Raw genomic sequence first — 6,000 nt, forward strand, 5'->3', positions numbered from 1 at the left:
CATGTGTAGCCAAAGACTTGAGTTCAAATCCCAGTTCTACACTGAAGACTTGTGGTCCTTGGGAAAAGTCCCTTTCTAAATTGTGAATTCTTTATAGCACCCACTTTCAGTTTGAACCCACTCCCCCCAGAAACCAAGATGGTATAGGGAAAGGTGTGCCCTTGGGTTGGAGTAATGTGTTTGGACTTTGGTTCATACTATAGTAAATATTGTTTTTGTAAAAGCTAATGGCTGTTAATTGGCTAAATGATACTGGGTGGGAATCACTGTGTCAATCAATGATGTAAAGCAGACACTAACTGTAACATGTGATTTGATAGAAAGGAGAATGCATCAGAATGGGAGTTCAAGACAATAGCATTAGAAACAGGTTTTGCTGCCCCATAGGGCTACGCCTACACCCTTGCTCTGAAATCCCTCTTGTCAATGAAAGTAGAAGTCAAGATAAACATTATGAAGTCTAAAGGGCTACACAGGCTATTAGAAGGTATGTGGAACTCAGAGAAGAAGAATGAAGATGATAACGGGAGTAGTCGAGAAGGAGGCAGGAGCTGAGTGAGAAGAAACTGGTAGGATTTTTTAGCTGAGAGGGAGACTTCAGCAGCTCTGCTTGGAAGCATGATGATCAGGAGAGGAACATCTCTTTGTGGATTAGTTGGAGAAAAGGTTAGGTGATTGTTAATTGGGGGAGAGTTGAACTCTACTGAAGATTCAACTGCTTATCTTGGATTCTATCTACATTTTGAGAGAAGTCAACCTGAAATTTCTGGTTACTCTCTGCTGCCCCCTCTCTTTTGAGAGAGGAAAAGAAACTTGATAAAACAGGTTTGATTGTGAGTTCTACTTTGCTGTGACAGGGTCTTGGCAGCTGATTGGATGACATAAAATTCTGATGCATGAAGAACTGGCTGGGCTTGTTTGCAATGTCCAGAAAACTACCATCGTGTAGCACTTTGACTTAAAGGAACCACTTGCTACTATGGTAGTGTAACACTTTCTCAGCACCCTGTTAAGAGTGATTGTGAGTTAAAAGAGCTTGTCATTACTTCATCAGTTTGAGAGGAAGAAAGGGAAAGATTTGTCCAGCAGGAAGTAGTAAAGACTAGAAAGGAAGAGATTTGCCAAGATGTGTCTTCCTTTGGGGAAGATTGTTTTTGAAGGAAGCAAGGACAACAGTGCCTATAGTTCAGAGTTGTGAGTTGCCCCAAGTACATGGGATTTTCAGTCTTAAGCTATGTTAAGACAGAAGTGTTCAGCAGGTGATAGTTCCAGAATTTGGGATCAGCTCTTGATACCCACATTTAGGGAAATATATTAACATATTAGAGAGAATTCAAAGGATGGTGACCATTCAGGGTTTGCCATTTCATGCCCAAATGGCAAGGTTTTTTCTGTGCTGGATCACTATATGGCTAAAAGCAGGAAGAAAATAGTTGTATATACTCTACAATCCATGTTTCACTAATTTTCTGGACAAGATCAAAATGTAATTCCATCTCCTTATATACTTTATTTTCTCCAAACTGGACAGTATAATCTCAGGACTTTGGAATGCATCTAAGTGTAATGATTCCTAAAATATTTTCTAGAAGGAAAAACAGTGGATGGGAAATCACTGAACATGGGCTCAAACCTTGCCTTTCTCACTTACCACCTATGCGACCCTGGGCAAGTCATTTTGAGTTAATTGGACCTCAATTTCTTCCTCTATAAAATGAAGGGCTTGGAGCAGATGGCCTCAGTGGCATCCTCTAACTGGATCTAGTATTCCTCTTTTTCTAGGCTTTTGACCTTGGCCCTTTCTTTGCCTCTTCATTCTCTCTTGCCAGATCTGGTCATTGCCCTCTCTTCCATTTGACTCCTTCTCTTTAGTCATACAGCTAGCATCTTAGTCTAGGCCCTTATCACACCTTGCCTAGATTGCTGCAACAGCCTCCTAATTGGCCTCCCTGCCTCTAGTCTCTCTTCATTTCAGCCCAACATCCTCACTGCTGCCTCCTCTACTCAACCAACACCAAGGGCTCTCTATTAATCTAGGTACAAATATACCCAGAGACCAAGCAATCATTTTTGTTGTTGTTCAGTCATTTCAGTTCAGTCATGTCCGACTCTTGGTGACCTGATTTGGGGTTTTCTTGGCAAAGATACTGGAGTGGTTTGCCATTTCCTTCTCATTTGAAATATGAGGAAACTAGGGCACCAAAGTCACATAGTTAGTAAATTTCTGAGGCTGGATTTGAACTCAGGTCTTTCTGACTCCAGGCCCAGTGCTCCATCCTGCACCACCTAGCTCTCCCCCTCTCCCTATTTATCTTGTATTTAACTCCTTTGTTAAATTCTCTTTATATTTATTCTATATCTATTTAAAAAGATACTCACTAGAATGTAAGCTCCTCGAGGGCAGGGAATGTCTCCTCGATGCTACCACAATGCCTGGCACAGAGTAAGGACTTAATAAATATTTGTTGCCTTGTTGTCTTATTCTTCAAGATTCCATTGCAGTTAATTGATTTGAACACTAGGTGGGAGCCATTCTCCACATTTAATCTGCTGAATTCTAGCCTCTCAAACTCTAACATAGTAGAATTTAGAATTAAGAAATGTGAATGTTGGAAGGGCTCTTGGAAACCACAAGGTCCAATCCCCTTGTTTATAGAAGAGGAAGCTGAGGCCTAGAAAAGGAAAGCCTCAGTCACTTCATGGCTTATGGGTGCTGTCTCCTGTAATTTTTCCATATGGGTTGAAAGGATGTCTTGGCTGACTTCTGCTAGGCCTCTTGGCTGACATAGAAAGGCTGAAATCATTGGCTGGTCTCAAGAGTCTCAAGAGCTGGAAGGAAACTTGGAGATCATCTCATCCACCCCCCCTGATCACTTTCTGCTTTCACTCACTGACTCTGCAGGGCTTCAGCAATGAGATCTCCAAAGTCATTGGGGGAAAATAATCTAGGTTATGGGGATGCCTCTCAGGGTATACCTTATACATGAGCCCTCTTATTTACCTACCGCCCCTCCCAATTAATGTCTAGGGATGTAAATCTATGAATAACATTTGAGTGAAATAATAAAGATAATAGTATAAGAGTCATTCCTTATCACATATATGGGATACAACAGAAAGAGGTATGAAAGTCAGAACACCTGTGTTCAGAGCCTGGTACTTATTACCTCATTGATTGTGAGCAAGGGATGTCACAATCTGGACCTCAGTTTCCTTATCTGTAAAATGAGGATGTTAGACTAGATGGTCCCTGAGGTCCTGTTCCAGTTCTAGGAATATGATACTATGACCTTGACAAATTACTTCATCTCCTTTATCTCAGTTTCATCATCTGTAAAATGGTTGGTTGGAGGCAGTTAGACCTGGGGTCAGGAAGACCTGAATTGAAATCCAGCTTCAGATGTGTGACCCTGGGTAAGTCACTGCATCCTGTTTACCTCAATTTCCTCATCTGTCAAATGAGCTGGAAAAGGAAATGGCAAACTGCTTCAATATCTTTGCCAAGAAAACCCCAATTGGGGTCACAAAGTGTCAGACACAACTGAAAAATTAATGAACAACCACAGCAATGATTGTTTGGCTTGTGGGTTCCTCTTTTTCTGGATTCAGAGGACCTAAATTCAAGTCTCACCTCTGATGGTCACTATCTTGGACAAGTCCCTTCACCTTTCTGGGTCTCAGTTTCCTTATTTATAAAATAAGAGTGTTGGCCTTGATGGCCCCTGAGGTCTATTCCAGTTTTAGAATTCAGATTCTATTGTGCTCACTTACTTTCATGTTAGATTACAAATTATCTGAAGCCAGAGATGGTGCCATTTTTTTAAACCTTTGTAACCTCATTTCCTTTTTACTGTCAAAGCCTATTAAAAAACCAAGCAAACAACCGCTTCAATTTGATAAGACTGAAGTCTCACAAACGGAGGACCCGAGGGCTCTGCTGAAATCCAAGCAATGTTAAAGTACCCAAGGAAGCCCTCCAGTCCATTGGAGTGAGCTTCTCTGCCGGATTCACAGGACTTGGACAAGAGGTGTGCCTCGGTGGGTGTGGCTCTGGGTGTGGGAGTCAGGAAGGCTTGAATTCCAATCTTACTTCTGGTATTGGTTAGCTGTGGGACCCTTGGGCAAGCCAATTACTTCTCTGAACCTTAGACAATTCCCTAAGACTTATCTATAGAAAGGAAAGTAGGTGTGGAAACTTGTGGGGAGAGGCTAGGGATCAAGGCAGGACAAGCGACATTTAGACAGGTTGTGATCTGTACCTGTGGACAGAGGGCCTGTGATGATGAGATTACAGCTCTGCTCCTGCAGGTCCAAGAAGGGGGACCCAGACCCCTGAATCTGTTCAATTGCCTTGAATTTGGATGTCACTAGAGATATTGGTTAAGTGACCTTGTCCTCAGACAGGAGCTCTGAGGATAGAGTCTAGATAGAATGTAAGCTCTTCGAGGGCAGGGACTGTTTAATTTTTATCTTGCTATGCACAGTACCCAACAAGAAACTGGAGCACAGCAGAGACAATAAATATATGATAGAGTGGAAATTCCTTGAAATTTGGACCCCAGCACTTTGCACAATACCTGAGACAGAGTAGGTGATTAATAAATTCTTGTTGACTGATAGACTGATTAGGGTTGGTCAGGGAACCTTCCTTGATGAAGTGGTGGTTGAGATGGGCCTTAAGGGGTGGAAAGGTTGAGGGGATTACACTGAGTTTAGAGAGTAGAGTTGGATGGTCTCTGAAGCTGTTCTGAGGTCCCTCATATAACCACCAGGTGGCTCTCTTGCTCTGCAGAAGAATGTTTACCCACCATCTTTGTCTAGAGCAGGGATGACCAAACTTTCCTGGTAGTGTGCACTCATCAGTACTCATTTTCCCCCTGTGTGTTTTTGGTTTAAGGAGGATTTCCCTGTTACCACGGGTGTCTGGGCCAGGCTGAGGTTATAAATGCCTTGAGGGACCAATATGGGGCTAAGAAGGGGCAAAATTGGCAAGTCCCTTCACCTTTCTTGGTCTCAGTTTATTTGTAAAATACGAGTGTTGAAGGCAGGGGAGTAGATGAGTACTGGGCTGTCATGGGCAAAGGGCAGGTGTGATTATGTTGGAGAAAAGTCCTGTGAGTGACTGTTGAGGATGTAATCCACCTTCCTACTCTCTGATTGGTTGATCATACATCCCAGGATACAGCCATCCTGGCCCTCCGATTTTGGGGACTGCTGGTTTGGAGGTGCAGTGAAAAAAATTAGTTGTTTTGAAACCATAAGATATAGATTCAAATTCTATATCTGAAACTTGGTAATTGTAAGACACAGGTAAGTCTTCATGGAGGTTCATTTTTCTCCTGGTGGTCACAGTAATGGCACTATTTATTTTCACTAAGTTTTTATGAGAAAATACTTTGTATGCCCCCAAATCCTACAGAAATAGGAAATATTATGGGTAGGACTTGCATAGACAGAGATGACTCTGCAGGGCATGCCAGAAAAGGGCAGGCTATAGACAAAATGGTGAAGTTAGAATGTCTTAGATCTGCTTTGGGGATGCTGCCAGTTTGTAGGCTGGCATGCAGGGAGTAGCAGGATTTATGGGCCCGGTTTATGAAAAGCTTTGAACGCCAGGCTGAGGGTTTGGCTTTTGTTTCTAGGTCATCGTACAGCTTTTGGAAGGGAGGCAGTGTGGTGCAGTTAGTGGAAAGAGCAATAACTCTTGAGACAGATCCCTAGGTTCAAATTCTTCCTCTGCTGTTTACTGCCTGTGTTACCTTGGGCAAGTCACCTAATTTCTCTGGGCCTCAGTTTCCTCCTTTGTAAAAGGAAGGGATTGGACTAGTAAGTCTCTGAGGTAGGTCTCCGTGGTTGATCTCTGATTCTGTGAAACTGAGGCCCCCCGCGGCTTCTCTGTACTTCCCATCAAGGGAAATATCTTGGTCTATAGAAAAACGTTTGCCCCACCCAGGTCATGGTCCAAAGCAAATCTTGCTTGTATGTCTGATCCAGCCTGGT

The sequence above is a fragment of the Petaurus breviceps genome, unplaced genomic scaffold (assembly GCF_028583685.1).
Source record: "Petaurus breviceps papuanus isolate PSGF00001 unplaced genomic scaffold, PetGlider_PUasm1.0 186, whole genome shotgun sequence".
NCBI classification, from domain to species: domain Eukaryota; kingdom Metazoa; phylum Chordata; class Mammalia; order Diprotodontia; family Petauridae; genus Petaurus; species Petaurus breviceps.